Source organism: Pan troglodytes, chromosome 3 (assembly GCF_028858775.2).
Source record: "Pan troglodytes isolate AG18354 chromosome 3, NHGRI_mPanTro3-v2.0_pri, whole genome shotgun sequence".
NCBI lineage: Eukaryota > Metazoa > Chordata > Mammalia > Primates > Hominidae > Pan > Pan troglodytes.
This window is the reverse complement of record NC_072401.2, coordinates 61,522,622-61,543,196: the sequence shown is the minus strand read 5'-3', so window position 1 is coordinate 61,543,196 and position 20,575 is coordinate 61,522,622. Positions and strand designations below refer to the sequence as shown.

At 38.3% G+C, this 20,575-nt stretch overlaps 1 pseudogene; it reads right to left on the bottom strand.

Annotated features, from left to right (window-relative positions):
- LOC741816 (UDP-glucuronosyltransferase 2B15-like) overlaps positions 1-20,575 on the bottom strand; it is a 230,244-nt pseudogene that overhangs the window by 137,389 nt on the left and 72,280 nt on the right.

Here is a 20,575-nt window from a genome sequence, read left to right as displayed (position 1 = left end):
CCTACTTTAAAGTTCATGTGGAACCAAAAAAGAGCCCACATTGCCAAGTCAATCCTAAGTCAAAAGAACAAAGCTGGAGGCATCATACTACCTGACTTCAAACTATACTACAAGGCTACAGTAACCAAAACAGCATGGTACTGGTACCAAAACAGAGATATAGACCAATGGAACAGAATAGAGCCCCCGGAAATAATACCACACATCTACAACCATCTGATCTTTGACAAACCTGACAAAAACCAGAAATGGGGAAAGGATTCCCTATTTAATAAATGGTGCTGGGAAAACTGGCTAGCCATATGTAGAAAGCTGAAACTGGATACCTTCCTTACACTTTATATAAAAATTAATTCAAGATGGATTAAAGACTTAAATGTTAGACCTAAAACCATAAAAACCCTAGAAGAAAACCTAGGCAATACCATTCAGGACATAGGCATGGGCAATGACTTCATGATTAAAGCACCAAAGCAAGGGCAACAAAAGCCAAAATTGACAAATGGGATCTAATTAAACTAAAGGGCTTCTGCACAGCAAAAGAAACTACCATCAGAGTGAACAGGCAACCTACAGAATGGGAGAAAATTTTTGCAATCTACCCATCTGACAAAGGGCTAATATCCAGAATCTACAAAGAACTTAAACAAATTTACAAGAAAAAATCAAACAACTCCATCAAAAAATGGGCAAAGGATATGAACAGACAATTCTCAAAAGAAGACATTTATGCAGCCAACAGACACATGAAAAAGTGCTCATCATCACTGGCCATCAGAGAAATGGAAATCAAAACCACAATGAGATACCATCTCACACCAGTTAGAACGGCGATCATTAAAAAGTCAAGAAACAATAGGTGCTGGAGAGGATGTGGAGAAATAGGAATGCTTTTACACTATTGGTGGGAGTGTAAACTAGTTCAGTCATTGTGGAAGACAGTGTGGTGATTCCTCAGGGATCTAGAACTAGAAATACCATTTGACCCAGCCATCCCATTACTGGGCATATACGTAAAGGAATATAAATCATGCTGCTATAAGGACACATGCACAAGTTTGTTTATTATGGCACTATTCACAATAGCAAAGACTTGGAACCAACCCAAATGTCCATCAGTGATAGACTGGATTAAGAAAATGTGGCACATATACACCATGGAATACTATGCAGCCATAAATAAGGATGAGTTCATGTCCTTTGTAGGTACATGGATGAAGCTGGAAACCATCATTCTGAGCAAACTATCGCAAGGAGAGAAAACCAAACACCTCATGTGCTCACTCATAGGTGGGAATTGAACAATGAGAACACTTGGACACAGGGCGGGGAGCATCACACATTGGGGCCTGTCGTGGGGTTGGGGAAGCAGGGAGGGATAGCATTAGGAGAGATACCTAATGTAAACGACGAATTAACAGGTGCAGCACACCAACATGGCACTTGTATACATATGTAACAACCTACACGTAGTGCAAATGTACCCTAGAACTTAAAGTATAAAAAAAAAAAAAAAAGAACAAGAACTCCAAGAACAGGCCTTGAAAAACTAAGCGTGAAATCCAGGTTGTGGAACGTTTGACCCCAGGAAGAATGTATTTCATCTGTGTGTAGTTCATCTGTATTCTTGTGGTAATCAAGCAGACACCAGCTAGACCACTAGTTGGCCCACTGCTCAAGATAGTCGTCAAGACCAGACATACTACCACACATGTAGTCAACTCCTGTGCTTCCCATAAAAACTGTCTAGCTAGCCTGAGAAACTTGAGATGACCTTTGTGACATGAGTCCACCATCTCCTCTGGTTGTCAACTCCCGAATAAACCCATTTTTCTCCCTCAAAAAACATTAATAATTATTAATAATAAATTAACAATAAATCATTAACAATAATTAATAATTAATAACAATAATAATTAATAATAAAAATTAATAATAAAATAAAATAAAACAGTGTTAAAAACTCTAATAAAATATAATACAATATAATATATAATACAATACAACATAATATGTGTTATGGCTAAGGAAAGTTCAGATTAGGAAGGACACCTAATTTAGACTAAAAGAGAACAGCTTCCTAGAGAAGGTGAAAGATGAGTTAAGTGCTGATAGCTGGATAGTTCAGTCAGACCAAGAAAGAGAATGGCTTTTCTGAATCAAAGAAGAACATTTATGTGGATATCCTGATAAAACAGAAAACAGATCAGAGTACAAAGTATACCATTACCAGGGATGTGGCTGAAGAGATAGGCAGACAAGATATTAGATAGTATGCTAAAAATCCAGGATTTATCCTGAAATGGTAAATGGTAATTGAAAGATTTTTAGCAAGACAGTGACATGATGAAACTGGTATTTCAAAATGAACATGCTAGCAAGAGGTGGGATAATGTACTGGATGAGAATAAGACGGGAAGCCGAGAGGCCCATTAGGAATTTGATTCATTTATTCACTAATGGTGATACGAAATGCTTAGTATGTAACAACTATTGAGCCAGGTGTTAGGGACACAGTGGTCAACAAAAAAGAGGGCCACTGCTTTCCCTCAAAGGTTTAAAATCTAGCACATCAATAAAATAATACAGGGAGGTAATCCAGCGCTTGACCATTCTCTCCCTTTAAAAATTATGTGTGTTACTTTATTATAATTTAAAAATACAGATGAATAAGAAGAATGTGAACAAAATCAGACATCCACTCAACCTCTATGGAATGTTAACATTTTATTGTGTGTACATACTTCTAGATGTTTAAAAATATAGTATGTGTATATATTGTATATCATACAATTATATGAATAAATCAGACTGTTCTCAATTGGTTTATGATCTAGTTTCCTCTTAACAACACATGGTGATCTTTCCATAACCATAAATCTATTTATCCATATTATTTTTTATGAGGGGATGATGTTCTATTGCATTTTCGGACATTTTAGGTAGGACTATTCAAAACAATGTTAGAATGAATATTCTTATAGGCAAGTTTTAAATTTCATTTCATTAGATTAAATTCTTAGAAGTGGAATAAAAGAAAATGCACATTTTAAAGGCCTTTGATAATGCCCCAAACCCTCCTTTATAATCTTTTCTTCTGGCTTCCATACCATACTTTGTTAGGTTTTTTTTTTTTTTAACTACATCAGCAACTCATACACAGTCTTCTTCATTAGTTCATTGCTGCACATTGAAATCATCTGGGGATTTTTAAAAATTACTGATGCCTGGCTCCCACCCTTAGACATACCAATTTCATTGGTATGTGGTACAATCTGGGAATTGGAATTTTTAGAAGTGCCTCAAGTGATTCTTACTTGCAGCAAAAGATAGAAACCACTGTATTCTTTTATTTTCCCTGTTTACTACAGAAATTTAAGTTCCATCCTAGATCTGCATCTTACCTTTTTTCACATGCTCTTCATATGTAATCATAATTTCACCTCTTCCACTCTAAACTCTATGAATATAATTAAAAACTCGTATCTTGCACTTTTCCTGAGGTCCAGTTCCACTTTGTTCATTGCCTATAGGAAAGTGTGCACTAATGCTAAATATAGAATTAGCTCTCAAACTTGGTGTATCTCAAACTGAATTAAGAGGTCTCCCTTACTCTTGATAAGCAGAAAACTAAACACATGTTTAAAAAAACAGCAACACCTATGGGGAAAGATATTTTCTACCTTTCAGTTGGTTGCAAAACTCTTGTCTTGATTCTTTCTCTAAAACATATTTTAAATCAGTTTCCCCTACCCTTTCTATTACCATTACCACAACCTCTACCCTCAGAGTAGTACCACTGTGACAATACTTATCTGAATATCTGTCTTGGGAGCACTGGCCTGTCAGAGTAGTTTGCCTGCAATCTCACTTGCATGAAGAGAGCACCTAGTGAATACCAGTAGATATGACATTAGGGACTGAAATCAAGGTGGAATTAAAAATTTCAACACATGTAAGTAAGAGTGTGTGTGTGTGGGAGGAAGTGGGATAATGTAGGAGAAGGGACAGTGATCATTTCCAAGTACTTGAAGATGGCCACTCTTGGGCCAGGAACTTAGCCCAGGGTTGGAGAATGTTGAGATACATCGGGCTCATCCCGATTGATTTCAGGCTGCAAAGGTCACTTTGAGAATTAATTGACCCAATAATGGAGGAACAACTATAACGTTCCAGGAGAAAGAAGGCTAAAAAGCAAAACTATTTTATTTGTGTTATAAATATCTGAATTTTTAGAAAAATTTGAACTCCTTACCCAGGCAAGTCTGCCATAATTTCAACCAAGGAATACTGACAAATCTAGAAATTGAGAGATTTATAAGCTACTGAATCTAAAATATGAAAGCAGCTAAGCTGACATGACTGGGGAAAGTGAGGATCCTTTAATCTCTGACTGTGAGGGTGACTGTCCTTGACATGCTGTGAAGAGTAGCTATAAACCATCACTTCTTGTTTCTCAGTTCTCAAACTATTGATCCACTCAGCTAAAATAAAAGCTCCATTGAGCAGAGGCCTTGATTGTACAATTAATTATTCTCCAGCAGCTCTGAGAGTGTGAGATATATGGTAGCCATACAAAAAATATTGAGTTAATAATTTCTCATACTGGGGCCAAAACCCCTGTGACCATAGTAGCAATGTAGTAGGGTGTTCAGGTGTGTTACTTCTTTAGAATTTTAGAAATGTAATTTAAGAATTTTTTTTTTTTTTTTTTTTGAGACCGAATCTCACTTTGTTTCCCAGGCTGGAGTGCGGTGGCTCGATTCTGGCTCACTGCAACCTCCGTCTCCTGGGTTCAAGTGATTTGCCTGCCTCAGCCTCCCGAGTAGTTGGGATTACAGGCGTGCGCCACCATGCCCAGCTAATTTTGTATATTTAGTAGAGATGGGGTTTCACATGTTAGCCAGGCTGATCTCTAACTCCTGACCTCTGGTGATCTGCCCGCCTCAGTCTCCCAAAGTGCTGGGATTAACAGGCGTGAGCCACCACTCCTGGCCTAAGATCATTTTAATAAGATTTAAGAGATACTAATTTCTGTCTTTCAAGAGAGGTACTAATTTCCATCTAAGCAGGCCCACCAGAAAGTAGATATGGAAAAATAGGACAAGCGTATAATATTTGTAAAGCAAAGCATTTTATTTCTAGAGGAAGATTTGAAATCCATGGAAGTTAGGAGATAACACAGTTGTTTTAGTTATTTATCACACTTTAAAGTCATTGTAGCAGTTAGGAAATAGTGAGATCTTGGCAAACAAAATGTGGACATCTAGGAGAAGCCAAAGAGTTGGCAACACTTTTTAAGCATCTCTGGCAGCTCCTGTCTAGTTGGACTAAAGGAATACCATATCCTATTATAAATCACATTTCCCTGGAACTCAGCTTAAAGGGCAAACTTTAGAAGGAAAACCTCCATCATCCTCATTCAATACTTCAGCTACTGTTTCTTATCCGTGTCTAAACAAAGGCCATTAAATAGAGTTTCAGGGAAAGGCAGAGCTGCCAGGAATGATGCAGAGATGGCCTTTTTCTTTAGCAAACCAGAAGCTTAAATGGGCATGACTCCATAAGATTTTTTGTTTTAGTAACTAGCAAATAGAGTTTCAAATTCAAATTGACTTGAAGCAAGCAGAAGTTTTAAATTAATTAAATTTTCCAGGAAAGGGAAGCCTAGCCCTAGGAACAGAGATTACTCAACTTGTAATGCATTCCTCAGGCCTAAGTATCCACACCTATAAAGAATGACTTGGACTTGCAAAGGTAATAGAGCTACTTAAGAAGAATCTCTCCAATATCCCTCTGAGAAGCAGCCCAGAAAGATACAAGGCAAGGGAAATCTTTCCAGGGAGAAGAACTCAAGGTGCTGAATGGCTTTTAAAGGACATTTCTGAGCCGGGTGTGTTGGCTCATGCCTGTAATCCTAGCACTTTGAGAGGTCAAAGCGGGTGGATAGCTTGAGTCCAGTGGTTTGAGACCAGACTGGTGAGCATGGGGAAACCCCACCTCTACAAAAAATACAAAAATTAGCTGGGTGTAGTGGCACACACCTGTAGTCCTAGCTACTTGGGGGCTGAGGCTGGAGGATCGCTTGATTCTAGGAGGTTGAGGGTGCAGTGACCTGAGGTTGTGCTACTGCACTTCAGCCTTGGCAGTAGAGTGAGACCTTGTCTCAACAAAACAAAACAAAACAAAACAAACAAAACAAAACAAAACAAAACAGCAAAGACATTTCCTCTTTTTCCGAGGGAGCAAGTCAAGAACATTTTATACTGCCTGCTCCTAATAAGTGATTATTCTCAAGCCCCTTTCTTTCCCCTAAATGAGATATTTTATTAAGGTAATTCTGTCTGTGGTGCACCTTTATTTGCCCCTCTGAATCCTTCTCCACGCTCCACCTTCCTCTACCTGCAATGCTATCCTGGGAGGCTGACCTGCATGAACAACCTTAAAGGATTCTTACCTCCTCTGGCTTCCAGTTGGGTTCAGCCAATGCGGAGGCACAGCAGTAGATAAGAAGGAGGTGGGGCGGGCGCGGTGGCTCAAGCCTGTAATCCCAGCACTTTGGGAGGCCAAGGCGGGCGGATCACGAGGTGAGGAGATCGAGACCATTCTGGCTAACATGGTGAAACCCCGTCTCTACTAAAAATACAAAAAAAAAAAAAAAAAAAAAATTAGCCAGGCGTGGTGGCGGGCGCCTGTAGTCCCAGCTACTAGGGAGGCTGAGGAACTAGAATGGTGTGAACCCGGGAGGCAGAGCTTGCAGTGAGCCGAGATCGCGCCACTGCACTCCAGCCTGGGCGACAGAGCGAGACTCTATCTCCAAAAAAAAAAAAAGAAGGAGGTGGGAGGCTAGGAGCTAGGATAAGGGTACTTATCTTAAGCCTCCGTTCCTGTGTCCCTCAGCTGAAGGTCACTGCTCATTTCAGGCCAAATGGCTTCATGGGACTCTCCCTCCTTTAGTAACCGCTGGCCGAGGGGCAATAGCTCAGCTACTACAAAACCCCGAGCTCTTGAATTATAAATCAGAATTACCCTACGTCCACACTTAATTTCCTTCTTGAAATCTACTCTCTACCTAGACAAGTGAATTTTCCCCTCCCTGACCAAATCAGGCCTCCAAGTATAAGCTTTTGTAGCTTGCTTAAATTCTTGATTAATTTTTACTATTAAATGATTAGTTTGAATTCTCCCTTCCTCTCACAGAATGTAAGTTTCACGAGAGCAGAAAGTACATTAGTGTTGTTCTCAGCTGTTTGCTCAAGGTTTAAATAAAAACTTAAACATAGAAATAAAAATTTTTCTTTTTAGTTGTGTTTTCTATTTTTTCTTGGGACCCTGATAGACAGAACAGTGAGATTCATCATCTAACTGAAGATTGCAGTATTTTGGAACTTGGCATTAAAAGCCTGACTCAATTACACTGAAGGAGATTGTACATCTCACAGAAAGCTTGGACTTGAGCACTGACCTCCAGACACTACCTGAGAAGGTCTAGTAGACATGATTTTCCATTGGAGAGGTGGTGGTGTTTTTGATGGCATGTAGATTGTGACTGGCAGGGGCATTTTTGGAATGTAAGCATGTCTTTGAGTATGTGCTAGGTAAAATTGAAGAGTAGATTGTAGTGAGCGTCCACTGTGGTTCTGCTTTATGCCAATAATTTTTCTTTTAATTTTCTATTCATAAAATAATCTGCATTAGGACTTTTACCAATTCAGCAGAATTATGTCATTAATACAAAGGATTATAATAGAACGTAAATTGGCTGGCCCATGCATGAAATCCAAAATAATATGAGTATTCACAATTTTGACAAAGCATTCACCTTAAGAAGAGGCAAACAAGCAGGGAACTAATACAGATACAGTTAGGTTTGGTAGAACACTGATACTTGTGATATTTATGACATAATCATGGTTCTTTTTGTCATAATATGGTATTTTATATAGCTATTTACTTAAGTGACTATATGCATATGAACTACTAACATTTTTCACATTTTCTCTGTCCATATTTGGGCTGCTCAATAACAGATAGAAATGTTATAGTTAAAAAGAAAATTATTGGCCAGGTGCGGTGGCTCACGCCTGTAATCCCAGCACTTTGGGAGGCCGAGGCGGACGGATCACGAGGTCAGGAGATTGAGACCATCCTGGCTAACACTGTGAAGCCCCGTCTTACTAAAAATCCAAAAAATTAGCCAGGCGTGGAAGGACATGCCTGTAATCCCAGCTACTTGGGAGGCTGAGGCAGGAGAATCGCTTGAACCTGGGAGGCGGAGGTTGCAGTGAGCCAAGATCGCACCACTGCACTCCAGCCTGGATGACAGAGTGAGACTCCGTCTCAAATTAAAAAAAAATAAAAAAGAAAATTATTATCTGGCTGGGTGTAGTGGCTCAACCTGTAATCCCAGAACTTTGGTGGCTGAAGGGGTGGATCACCTGAGGTCAGGAGTTTGAGACAAGCCTGACCAACATGGTGAAACCCCGTCTCTACTAAAAATACAAAAAAATTACTGGGCATGGTGGCAGGTGCCTGTAATCCCATCTATTCGGGCAGCTGAGGCAGGAGAATCACTTGAACCTGGGAGGCAGGGGTTACCATAAGCTGAGATTGCGCCATTGCACTCCAGCCTGGGTGACAAGAGCGAAACTCCATCTCAACAACAACAACAAAAAAAAAAAAAAAAAAAAAAAGAAAGAAGAAAAAAAGAAAATTGTTACCTATTCTTAGATAACCCTAATCTTAATCTAGTAATACTGTATCCTTTTTGAGAAGATTTCAGCTGTATCCTTTTTGAGAAGATTCAGCTAAAGGTTAATTCAGCTAAAGGTTAACTTCAGCTAAAGGTTAATTGGTTAACGTGACATATTACGCTTAAAAATCCCTAAATGAGTCGTTTTAAAAACCTGTCTTTCCCTCTAATAGCCAGAGTTTCTTTGTGCTATTGTGTTACTTTCTGATTCATCCGAGTGATACTTGAGAATGCCAGGAAAACAATAAAAACATTTCTTGCCACTGAGCCCTACCTTTGCCTGGAACTCAGTGAGCATCCTCCATGAGCTGGCAAAATTGCTCTGGTATTAGTTTGTAGTAAACTTTTCCTGAATTAGGAGTGGAAAGGAAGACAATACTATGTAAAACTTTCCGTGGGTTCACAAAAATGAAGTGTTATCTTGTGTTCAGATCCCAGACTTAGAGAAAATGATTGTGTTTTCTTTTTCTTTTCTTTTTTTTTTTGAGACAGAGTTTTGTTCTTGTTGCCCAGGCTGGAGTGCAATGGCGCAATCTCGGCTCACCGCAACTTCCGCCTCCCAGATTTAAGTGATTCTCCTGCCTCAGCCCCCTGAGTAGCTGGGATTACAGGTGTGAGCCACCATGCCCGGTTAATTTTGTATTTTTAGTAGAGACGAGGTTTCTCTATGTTGGTCAGGCTGGTCTCGAACTCCCAACCTCGGGTGATCCGCCCGCCTAGGCCTCCCAAAGTGCTGGGATTACAGGCATAAGCCACCATGCCCTGCCAATAAAATATTTTGAACATATAGTTCTATATTATTTATAGTGATCATTTAATGGAGGGGAAGTTCTGCCTTCAGGAAGACTATGAATATTGGGACTGTGTCCTTAGTAGACTTGGCACTAAAAAAATTCAGTCATTTGACAGCACAAGATTGCACAATAAATGTTGGAGATGTTGGAAAGGTACAGGTACACAATGGAATACTACACATTCAAAATGAAGCTGTAGAATTGAATTTGACAAAGATGTTTATAATATATCATCATTAAGTGCACAAAAAGGGTAAACTATATGCTGAAGGATAGTTTGGGCAGCAAGCAAAAGAACATCTAATTCAAAATGAATTAAATAAATATATTTATTTTTATAATTATCATAATTACATTTATTAATCTAATTGTTCTAGTGCAGAGGTAAAATAGGTTTCAGGGTAGACTGATTCAGTGACCCAACAATATTATTAAAAAACAATGTTCTTTCTGTCTCTCTGCTCTGTAATCCAAAATATCTGCTTTATCTCACAGCTAGTTCCCCAAATAATTGTAAGATAGATTCCAGGTGCAATTAGATATTACTACTTGCTTTCTCATTCGTATGCTGAAGAAAGAGAGAATGGCTTGTTATTGCTTTCTGCAAAGACCAAAGAGGAAATTTTTAGAAGTCTGTAGCCACTATCTCTTCATTTATCATTGGCTAGAACTGCTGATTTCTAAACTGATAGCTGGCGGAAAGAATGTGATTATCTTTAGATCAGTCAGGCTCACACATTGAGTTAAAGGCAATTTCTAAAATCAGAGTACTGCCATTTCATGGATAATAGAGTGGAATGCATTTGGGGATTTGGACACAGTTAAAAAAATCTCTATCTAATCTCTCTCTATGGATATTCTAGAAAATTAATATTGTCATATGATAGTATCTGGACAATGACTTACATTTCTTTTTAATTTTCTTCCTTTCACTCACATGTATATAGTATTCTTCTGTAAATAAGCATACATTGTTTTTTGTCTCTTTAACATTTTAGTATGGAAAATTTCAAATAAATCCAAAAATGAAGATAGTAATAAAATGAAACCTCAAGTATCCATCACCCAGATTCAACAATTATCAACTTCTGGAAAACCTTGTTTTATGCACTGTTTGTAATAAGAAAAAAAAAGTTGATTTTAGTTAAAAAAGAAGTTAAGATCTGCTTAACATTTTCTCTTGTCCATAGAATATACCTTAAAGCAAATCAGTAAAGTTTAGCTAAGGATAGCCCAATATTTTTCCTGTCAATTGCCCAAGATCTCTCGTAAATTATACCCCAAGTATTTTTTTGAAAATTTGGTTTTTCTCAGTTTCTTATCCTACATATGCATCTCAAAAATTTGGACCGCAGTACCCCAACATCAGGAGAAAAGCACAAAACTCTAGGAGCTTGTGTATATGAAACAAAGTGACTCACTAAAAGCATAGTTATTTTGAAATCTCATTTTTAGTTTTAAAGTCTGTATTTTTTTTTTTTACTCTATCTACCAATGTTTAATAGAAATAAAATATTTCAAATTACTCACCATTGAATAAACTTGACACTGTTGGAAGATGGTCCATGTTGGTCTTTTGGCTTCTTGTCCTCTGAGGCACCCTGACAAATACCCCTGTGAACACAAGGTCCCCAATTTAAGAGTCATAGATTATAGTTTTCTTCCCTTTTAAGACTCCCCTTTTGATCTTTGACCATATTTCCTTGACTTTTAAACTTCATTCTCTTTGAGGACTTTGCTTTGAATTCAGTCCTCTTGTTTTTTCCATTTTAGACCTCCTCAGCTCGTATGCCCTATCTTAGGATTAATACTCACTTTCCAGTCCTGGCCAGGCCTGGCCCAGTACCCTGCAAGAGGATCTTGGACCTGTAAGTCACAAATATCAAGGTACTCATTCATTTACTAAATCTTTATTGAGTATCAACCATGTTTCTGGCACTTAGCTAGTCCTTGGGGATACTGTGGTTAAAAAGGATAAAATCTCAGTGTTTAAGAAGACTAAAGACATCAGGAACACAAAAAATATTTAGGCAATTATAAAATGGGCAAATAAGTGCTACATTGGATGAAGTACTGCATCCTATAAAGCACAAAGCAGTCTCCTGAGCAGATGAGGGAAGTCTTCCAGGAATGAGATGCAGTATAACAATAGGAAGGAAAAGTAAGTGTTGGTAATTTTCTATATTTGAATGAAAACTTACTCTTGCTCAACCACGAAGGATGTTTTCTTAGAACTAAAGGGACCGTCAAAAGCAGCATTCAGTATGGGAGCTTACAGTGATGTGTCTAGAGGGGACAAGCATGAAGAGTTTGATTACTCGGGAGCGCAGTTTAGAAAATAACTATGTTTTCTTCACAGAAAGGAAGTGTTCTGCCAGGCGGAGTCATTGCTTCCTTTTCTCTCTTCCCTTAGTCCTTTGTTTTCTTTTTTCTTTTGTTTTCTTTTCTATTTTTTCTTTTTTTCTTTTTTTTTTTTTTGAGATGGAGTCTCACTCTGTAACCCAGGCTGGAGTGCAATGGTGCGATCTCTGCTCACTGCAACCTCTGCCTCCCAGGCTCAAGCTATTCTCCTGCCTCAGTCTCCTAAGTAGCTGAGATTACAGGCACATGCCACCACACCAAGCTAATTTTTGTATTATTAATAGAGACAGGGGTTTTACCATGTTGGCAAGGCTGGTCTCGAACTCCTGACCTCAGGTGATTCGCCTGCCTGGGCCTCCCAAAGTGCTGAGATTACAGGTGTGAGCCACCACGCCTGGGCCAGCCCTTTGTTGTCATATCACATGTGGAACATCCCTACCTGCCTCTCCTATGCCTTCCTACCTGAAGAAATAAATTAATCATTTTCCCTTCTAATCTACAAACTGTGTATTATACTGAAACACAATGATACTTTAAAAAATTTAAGAATTAAATTGATTCAAATTTTATTTTATTTTTAGATTCAACTGATTATTTTGATTACTTAATCATTAAAAAATGATACTGTTCAGTATTCAGAAAGTTTGGGTTCATTTTTTTCTTTCTTGTTTCTCAATAAAAGAAATGGGTAGTGGTAGTGATGTTGGCATTTGTTCTGAAAGATAAATGTGACATGATACTCATTTCCTGCCTGGCGCGGTGGCTCATGGCTATAATTGCAGCACTTTGGGAGGCTGAGGCAGGTGGATCGCTTGAGCCCGGGAATTCGAGATCAGCCTGGGCAACATAGCAAGACTGCATCCCTAAAAAAGGAGTACAAAAAAAAAATTAGCCAGTCTCATAACCTGGCCTGAAAATAAATAAATAAACAAACAAACAAATAAATAAATAGACTCATTTCCCATTGAGTAATCCAGAAAGAGACACACCCTGAATGGTATTGCCTAGGTTTTCTTCTAGGGTTTTTATGGTTTTAGGTCTAACATTTAAGTCTTTAATCCATCTTGAATTAATTTTTGTATAAAGTATAAGGAAGGGATCCAGTTTCAGCTTTCTATATTTGGCTAGCCAGTTTTCCCAGCACCATTTATTAAATAGGGAATCCTTTCCCCATTTCTTGTTTTTGTCAGGTTTGTCAAAGATCAGATGGTTGTAGATGTGTGGTATTATTTCTGAGGGCTCTGCTCTGTTCCACTGGTCATAGGAATTGGCAAGGACTTCATGACTAAAACACCAAAAGCAATGGCAACAAAAGCCAAAATTGACAAATGGGATCTAATTAAACTAAAGGGCTTCTGCACAGCAAAAGAAACTACTATCAGAGTGAACAGGTAACCTACAGAATGGGAGGAAATTTTTGCAATCTACACATCTGACAAAGGGCTAATATCCAGAATCTACAAAGAACTTAAACAAATTTACAAGAAAAAATCAAACAACTCCATCAAAAAATGGGCAAAGGATATGAACAGACAATTCTCAACAGAAGACATTTATGCAGCCAACAGACACATGAAAAAGTGCTCATCATCACTGGCCATCAGAGAAATGCAAATCAAAACCACAATGAGATACCATCTCACACCAGTTAGAATGGCGATCATTAAAAAGTCAGGAAACAACAGGTGCTGGAGAGGATGTGGAGAAATAGGAATGCTTTTACACTATTGGTGGGAGTGTAAACTAGTTCAGTCATTGTGGAAGACAATGTGGCGATTCCTCAGGGATCTAGAACTAGAAATACCATTTGACCCAGCCATCCCATTACTGGGCATATACGTAAAGGAATATAAATCATGCTGCTCTAAGGACACATGCACATGTATGTTTATTGTGGCACTATTCACAATAGCAAAGACTTGGAACCAACCCAAATGTCCATCAATGATAGACTGGATTAAGAAAATGTGGCACATATACAGCATGGAGTACTATGCAGCCATAAAAAAGGATGAGTTTATGTCCTTTGTAGGGACATGGATGAAGCTGGAAACCATCATTCTGAGCAAACTATCACAAGGACAGAAAACCAAACACCGCATGTTCTCACTGATAGGTGGGAATTGAGTAATGAGAACACATGGACCCAGGGTGGGGAACATCACACACCAGGGCCTGTTATGGGGTAGGGGTAGGGAGGAGGGATAGCATTAGGAGATCTACCTAATGTAAATGACGAGTTAATGGGTGCAGCACACCAACATGGCACATGTATACATATGTAACAAACCTGCGTGTTGTGTGCATGTACCCTAGTACTTAAAGTATAATAAAAAAATAAAAATAAATAAAAAAAAGAAAGAGACACGCCCAACCATTATTGAAGTCCTCTAAGGTGGGGATAGAGGACACACAGTTCATCAGGGCTGAGGAATAGAGAATGGGAAAACAGATGAAGAAAGGCCTGTGCTGACCTTTTCCATGCCCTCCCATGGATGTGTTTTTCCTGCACGTCAAGTTATTTAAGCAAAGGATTGTTTTTGTCCGGATTTTTTTCTTTTCCAACTTCAGCCATTTCTTTTGTTCTTTTTAGGCATGAAACATTAAATAAAGTTATTCTTAATATGGGATATTCTCCCTTAAGTCTTTTTAGATGATAAGGAAACAACATGTCCATTCTAACAGCCTGTTCAAGAGTTCTACTTTTAATAATTTGTGTCTCATACTTCCAGATATTCCACACATAGGGCAGGTCTTATTATTTCTTGTGTAATTCATTATAACCTTATTAGGCCCAAACAAAATAAGAGTCACGAATAGGCAGGAAAACATATGACTGTAGTAAGCTAGGTGTTGAACAGGAAATTGTGGCTTCCAGAGATTAAAATAGTTTTGTTTGTGATCTTAGAGGAAACCCAAAAGGTGTTCATTTAGGTCTGGTTTTAAACAGGCAGAACAACATATTTTAAAGTAACATTTCTGGTAATTCTGCAGCTACTTTGTAGTGCCTCTGCTGTTCTAGGCATTGTGCTAGATGGTATGAAGAATTAAAGATGAATAAGAACAAAGTTTCCTTCTTAGGAGGGAATACAATCTAAGTTAGCTTTTCTCTTTATTTATTTATTTATTTATTTTTTTTGAGATGGAGTCTCACTCTTTCGCCCAGGCCGGACTGCAGTGGCACTATCTCAGCTCACTGCAAGCTCCGCCTCCTGGGTTCATGCCATTCTCCTGCCTCAGCCTCCCCAGTAGCTGGGACTACAGGTGCCTGCCACTGCGCCCGGCTAATTTTTTTGTATTTTTAGTAGAGACGGGGTTTCACCGTGTTAGCCAGGATGGTCTCGATCTCCTGACGTCGTGATCCACCCACCTCGGCCTCCCAAAGCGCTGGGATTACAGGTGTGAGCCACCGTGCCCAGCCTGCTTTTCTCTTTATTGTAACCAAAATCATTTGATGACTTCCAAACAGGGCAACATATGTGTCAAATATGGTCATATTTAAATAACTATGCCAAGGTTCTGCAGTTCAATTAACTTCATTTAATTTGGACACTTCTAGTATTAGAAAAATATCTTTTTTTGCTATCATCCATTAAATCATTAATATTTTTAAAGATTCACTTCCATCTCTCTTTTTAAGAATGAGGTGTTACATAAAACTATAGGTAAATGAATTTGAAAAAGAAAGCAAGTAAGGCTGAGTGCAGTGGCTTAATGCTGTAATCTTAGCTCTTTGGGAGGCCGAGGCAGGTGGATCACTTGAGGTCAGGAGTTCGAGACCAGCCTGGCCAACATGGTGAAAATCCAACTCTACTAAAAATACAAAAAATTGGGTGTGTTGGCATGCACCAGTAATCCCAATTACTTGGGAGGCTGAGGCAGGAGAATTGCTTGAACTCAGGAGGTGGAGGTTACAGTAAGCTGAGATCGTGCCACTGTTCTGTGCCACTGCACTCCAGCCTGGGTGACAGAGCAAGACTCTGCACCCCCACCCCCCCAAAAAAAGCAAACAAGCAAGTGCAAGTAAGACTTTGTATCTCTGATTAGATGTTGAACAGTGAATGTCTCTTCCCAGACAATTTAGATAATTTACATACATTCTTTCTCTGGTTAGTCTTACAGATTAAAAAATGGTGGCTTTTTAAGTTTTAAGTTGAGTGACTTATCAAAAATACTTTAAGACTTGAAGACCACCAGTCTAGAAGTTAGAGATGAAATATTAGAATATGGCAGTAAACAGTCCAGCCTATGAACTAGAACTAGATTGACTGGGTTCAAATCTCAGCTTAGCCACCTACTAGTATGAGACTTAGGTTAAGTTAAAAAAGCCCTTGTATCTCAGTTCTCTTATTTTTAAAATGCTGATAACAATGATGTTTGTAAGATGTTGTGGGCATTAAATCAATAAATATATGTGAAGTGCTTGAAAAAAGGTATGGCATAGGCAAACACTCCATAGAGTGTCACCTATTATCATTTTTATGTGAGTGTGGGACCTGCTATCCAATGACATCAGTAGTCTCCCACTGTGACATAAAAGGATTGCATACAAAGAAATGCTTAATAAATAATTCATTCGTTCAAACAAGTATTTTTGAGAGCCTAAATTCTAGATTCTGGGGATAGAGCCAAGGAGGACAAGCTGAAGTTCTCAGTTTTAAGGGACTTTCATCTGAATGAAGTAAACTGACAATAAACAAGAGGAACAAATATACATAAACATATTAAGCATTAATACCTACTTTGAAGAAAAAGAAAGCAGGCTAAAGGGATAGAGACTAATAAGGAATAATAATGGGCAAGCTGCTATAGATGGGGAGATTTACACTCTTTTGAGGAGATGATATTTGAGCAGAGATATGAATGAAATGAGAGTGAATGCTGGGAAAATCAACAGGAAATGAATTCTAGAAAGTGGGAACAGCAGAATAAAGGCCAGGAGGCAGAACCGAATTCATGGGTTCAAGAGTAAACAGAAGGCCCATCGTGGCGTGAAGTAAGATCTAGTATTCGAAGATGAGGTAGAAGTAGTCAAATAATTTTGGATTAATAATAGATACATTTAATGACTCAATCAAAATGATGAGACATTATGCTGAAAGGAAGCTTAAGATACATTTGTAAATAAGATTATAAGATGTTGAGTGGGACTTTTTTTGTTGCCCATAATTGAAAATAAGAAGAGCTAAGTAACCCCCTTTCTATGAGAAGCTCCTAATAGATGCCAAATATTGAGGCCAGACACTGTCCCCACCTACTAAAGGGTATGTTACGAGGCGAAAAAAATGCTCTCCTACCAGCAACTAGCACCTAGCTCTGGATACGCATAAAGAGAAAACTGGAGAGAGAACAGTGCAAGTCAGCAGACAGTGCTCACAGGGAAAGGTTACTCCTCTTCTCAAGGGGAACAGAAGGATTATTATTTTTTTCTTGCTGAAGCCAATTAATGGGAGTCCATCAGAGAATGTTTAGAGATTGTGTGCGAGTTTGTGGGAAGGAAGATTGGCAATTCATTTCTCAGCTGGCTGGATGGTAATTTACTAAACACACCAGTCCCTCTGGAGCTACTATGGCGGAGCGGGGGCGAATGTCTCCGCGGAGTTGTGTATTTGCTACCTGAAGTTTAGGAATCACCCCTGAATCCAAAACAGCTGCTAGTCTTAACATTTCTGAAGGAGAGGAAATTGCTGGAGTAGCTTATGGTAACAGAGTTAGAAGGAACTGTGGTTCAGAGTTTGTTCTTGAGAGGGGTTAAATTCCCTCCTTTATCCCCATCCTGGTCTTTTGTGGCCCTTGGAACATTTAGAAGATGGTCTCAGAGGTTACTGTGGCTCAATGCAAAACAGCATGGTGGTAAGGAAGGGAGCAGAATAGCTGGTAGTGAGGAGACACTCCAGCTGGGGAAGCAGTTAGGGGCATGGTCTGCTGTCAGGGTCCAGGCTTTTCTCTGAGGGATTCCTCAGTGAGTGAGGGGGCAAAGCAAAGACGAAGAGTGTCTACAGAAAACCAAGTACACCACCAGCACAGATTTCTCAACACCACCATCTGTTAGCAATAGACAAAACTGGATTGAACCAGAGAAAAACCTAGGACACTTTCTCACGCAGACATGTAACTGATTATGTAAGATCTCTACCACCTTTGTCTTCTCTCTCTGACCCCAAAACTAGAGGAGTTCAGCAGCGGGGAGTGAGGATGGTTGTCTCAGAGTCAGATCTCCTTCCAACTTCTCTACTCCAAGCAATCAGCCTCACAGTTTGTGTTGAGGGGAAAGAAAGGTAATCATATTTATGTTAGTTTCACAATCCAAGTTTTAAATTGGACAAAAATAAACTTCAAATAACTGAAACTGGTAGAAAGTTAGAAGATTTGCACTTTGGGAGGCCGAGGAGGGCTGATCACGAGGTCAGGAGATCAAGACCATACTGGCTAACACGGTGAAACCTCGTCTCTACTAAAAATACAAAAAATTAGCCGGGCGTGATGGCGGGCACCTGTAGTTCCAGCTACTCTGGAGGCTGAGGCAGGAGAATGGCGTGAACCCAGGAGGCGGAGCTTGCAGTGAGCAGAGATCAAGCCATTGCACTCCAGCCTGGGGGACAGAGCGAGACTCCATCTCAAAAAAAAAAAAGACAGTTAGAAGATTTGCTAGGATATTCATTAAAGGACACGAGAATAAGACTTGACAATCATGATTGGAAGCCTTGATTAGAATAAAAAATATAACTCTTTTGTATCTATGCTCTTGTTGAGACACATTACATGAGTAACCAAACAATGAAACATAACACTATAAACCACAGCACATCTATGGAGAAATCAAAATGCACTAATCGAAAATTATAATTTCATGGGACATTTTATTTAAATGTAAAATTTCATCTGGCTTCTCAGTTTTGATAAAGTAGAGAGTCTGTCAATTGCTTCTTTCTTATAATAAAGTGAGTCAATCTTCCTTCCATCAGCAACATATAATACAAATTCTTCAGGCCCTTGTCAGGAATATAAACTCATACTTTCTCCTATTCCGTTTCTAAAAAGGTCTTCTAAGAGAAGTAATATTTAAGAAAGTTCATCTAAGAAACATTGTACCCTTTGTCTAAGTACTTTGAATTCTGCCTTTGAATCAAGCTAGACCACTGGAAGTATATGCACCTGACCACAAAAATAAATCTCCTTTAAAAATCTGTCACCAACTTTAACTTCAAAATTTTATTCTCAGGCTTCTTTGAATTATCATAAGAAAGTTTATAAAATTCTCTTCTATTTGTTGGTAAAAATATTGCTGATATTATTCAACGCGTTGCTCAGTGTCATCTCCATATCAGAAATTTCTCCATCAACTTAGTGGCAGGAAAAATTCTCTCTTGATTTGTTTCTTTCTTTTAAATAATGAGAATTGTGAAACTCCCTAAGTTTCCCTTGTTATTCTTGCTATTGGCAAGTTCAAAGCCAAATTTGCAGCTCTGTCAGAGCAAGTCTCTTATACAATATGTACAATGTATTCCACTTCAGTTTTTTCTTGAATTTGAACCTTATTTTATCAGTATATTTTATATTTTAGGGGCGGTGTCTATTTGTAAAGAAATGGAGTATAGGTAAATAAATTTGGTTCGTGTGCTAGGAAAAGTTGGTTCAGATGACTGAAAGTTGATCTCCTAACATGAAATTGATTAATCTTTGAGATGTTTTTCAAAGACTACTTGCAAAAAAAGAAAAAAAAAAAAAAAGAGAGAGAGACTTAAAATGGCCCCCAAAATGTTATCTTCATTCATTAGTTTAATAGCATTAACCAGGCTAAACTGTATATTCCAATAAATTGAACAATAATAGGATTATTTTAACATTATTACTGTCAGTTAATTCTAAAAATCTTATCTCTGGTTTTTATTCTATGTACCATTATATATTGAAAAGCTTAACAGATCCTCACATCAATGCCCAGAAAAATTATCTCCAGCATTATGAAGACACTTATATCAGTTGTAGAACATCTTATAGAAGAATAGGGAAGAGAGGTAATATTTTGGGTAAGAATGTAGCACAAGGAAAAGGAGAGTCAGTGACAGAGTAGTGACAGCTTGTCTCTAAATGCTAATTAATTATATTGATCCTCTTTGTTTTCTCAGAGTAAACAAAATAAAGTGCATGGGTACCTTCAAAACAACACATGATAGAAGGGAATGGATTCACAAATGACAATAGCTGTGTTTACCTGGACACCTAGTTAATTCACTAGTTTAACAATATTGGCCAGTCTGTAATGTACATCCCAATAAACTGACCAATAAAAGGATTGCCTTAGCATTATGGAAATATAGCTAAAGTATAAGTTTAAGGGCTTCCATAAATTAATCAGATTATTATTATAAATAGGCATTTATGTATTATCAGGTATAAAAGACATTTGTTCAAGCTAGGAGATATTCAAATAATGATAAAAATCATCTATGACTAGCCACCTGGGAACTATACTTTTCTAGTTTAAAGCCATAAGATGCCTCATTGCTTTGACATTGCTAAGTATAAAAAGGACTGTGGAATAAGTTTTTGGTGATAAAAATGTCTGTGGTCACATTGCTATTTTACTTATTATGCAATGTAAGATATCTACTGTGGATTCCTAACAGACTCAAGTCCACAAATATATTTCTCCTGACTGTTCCTG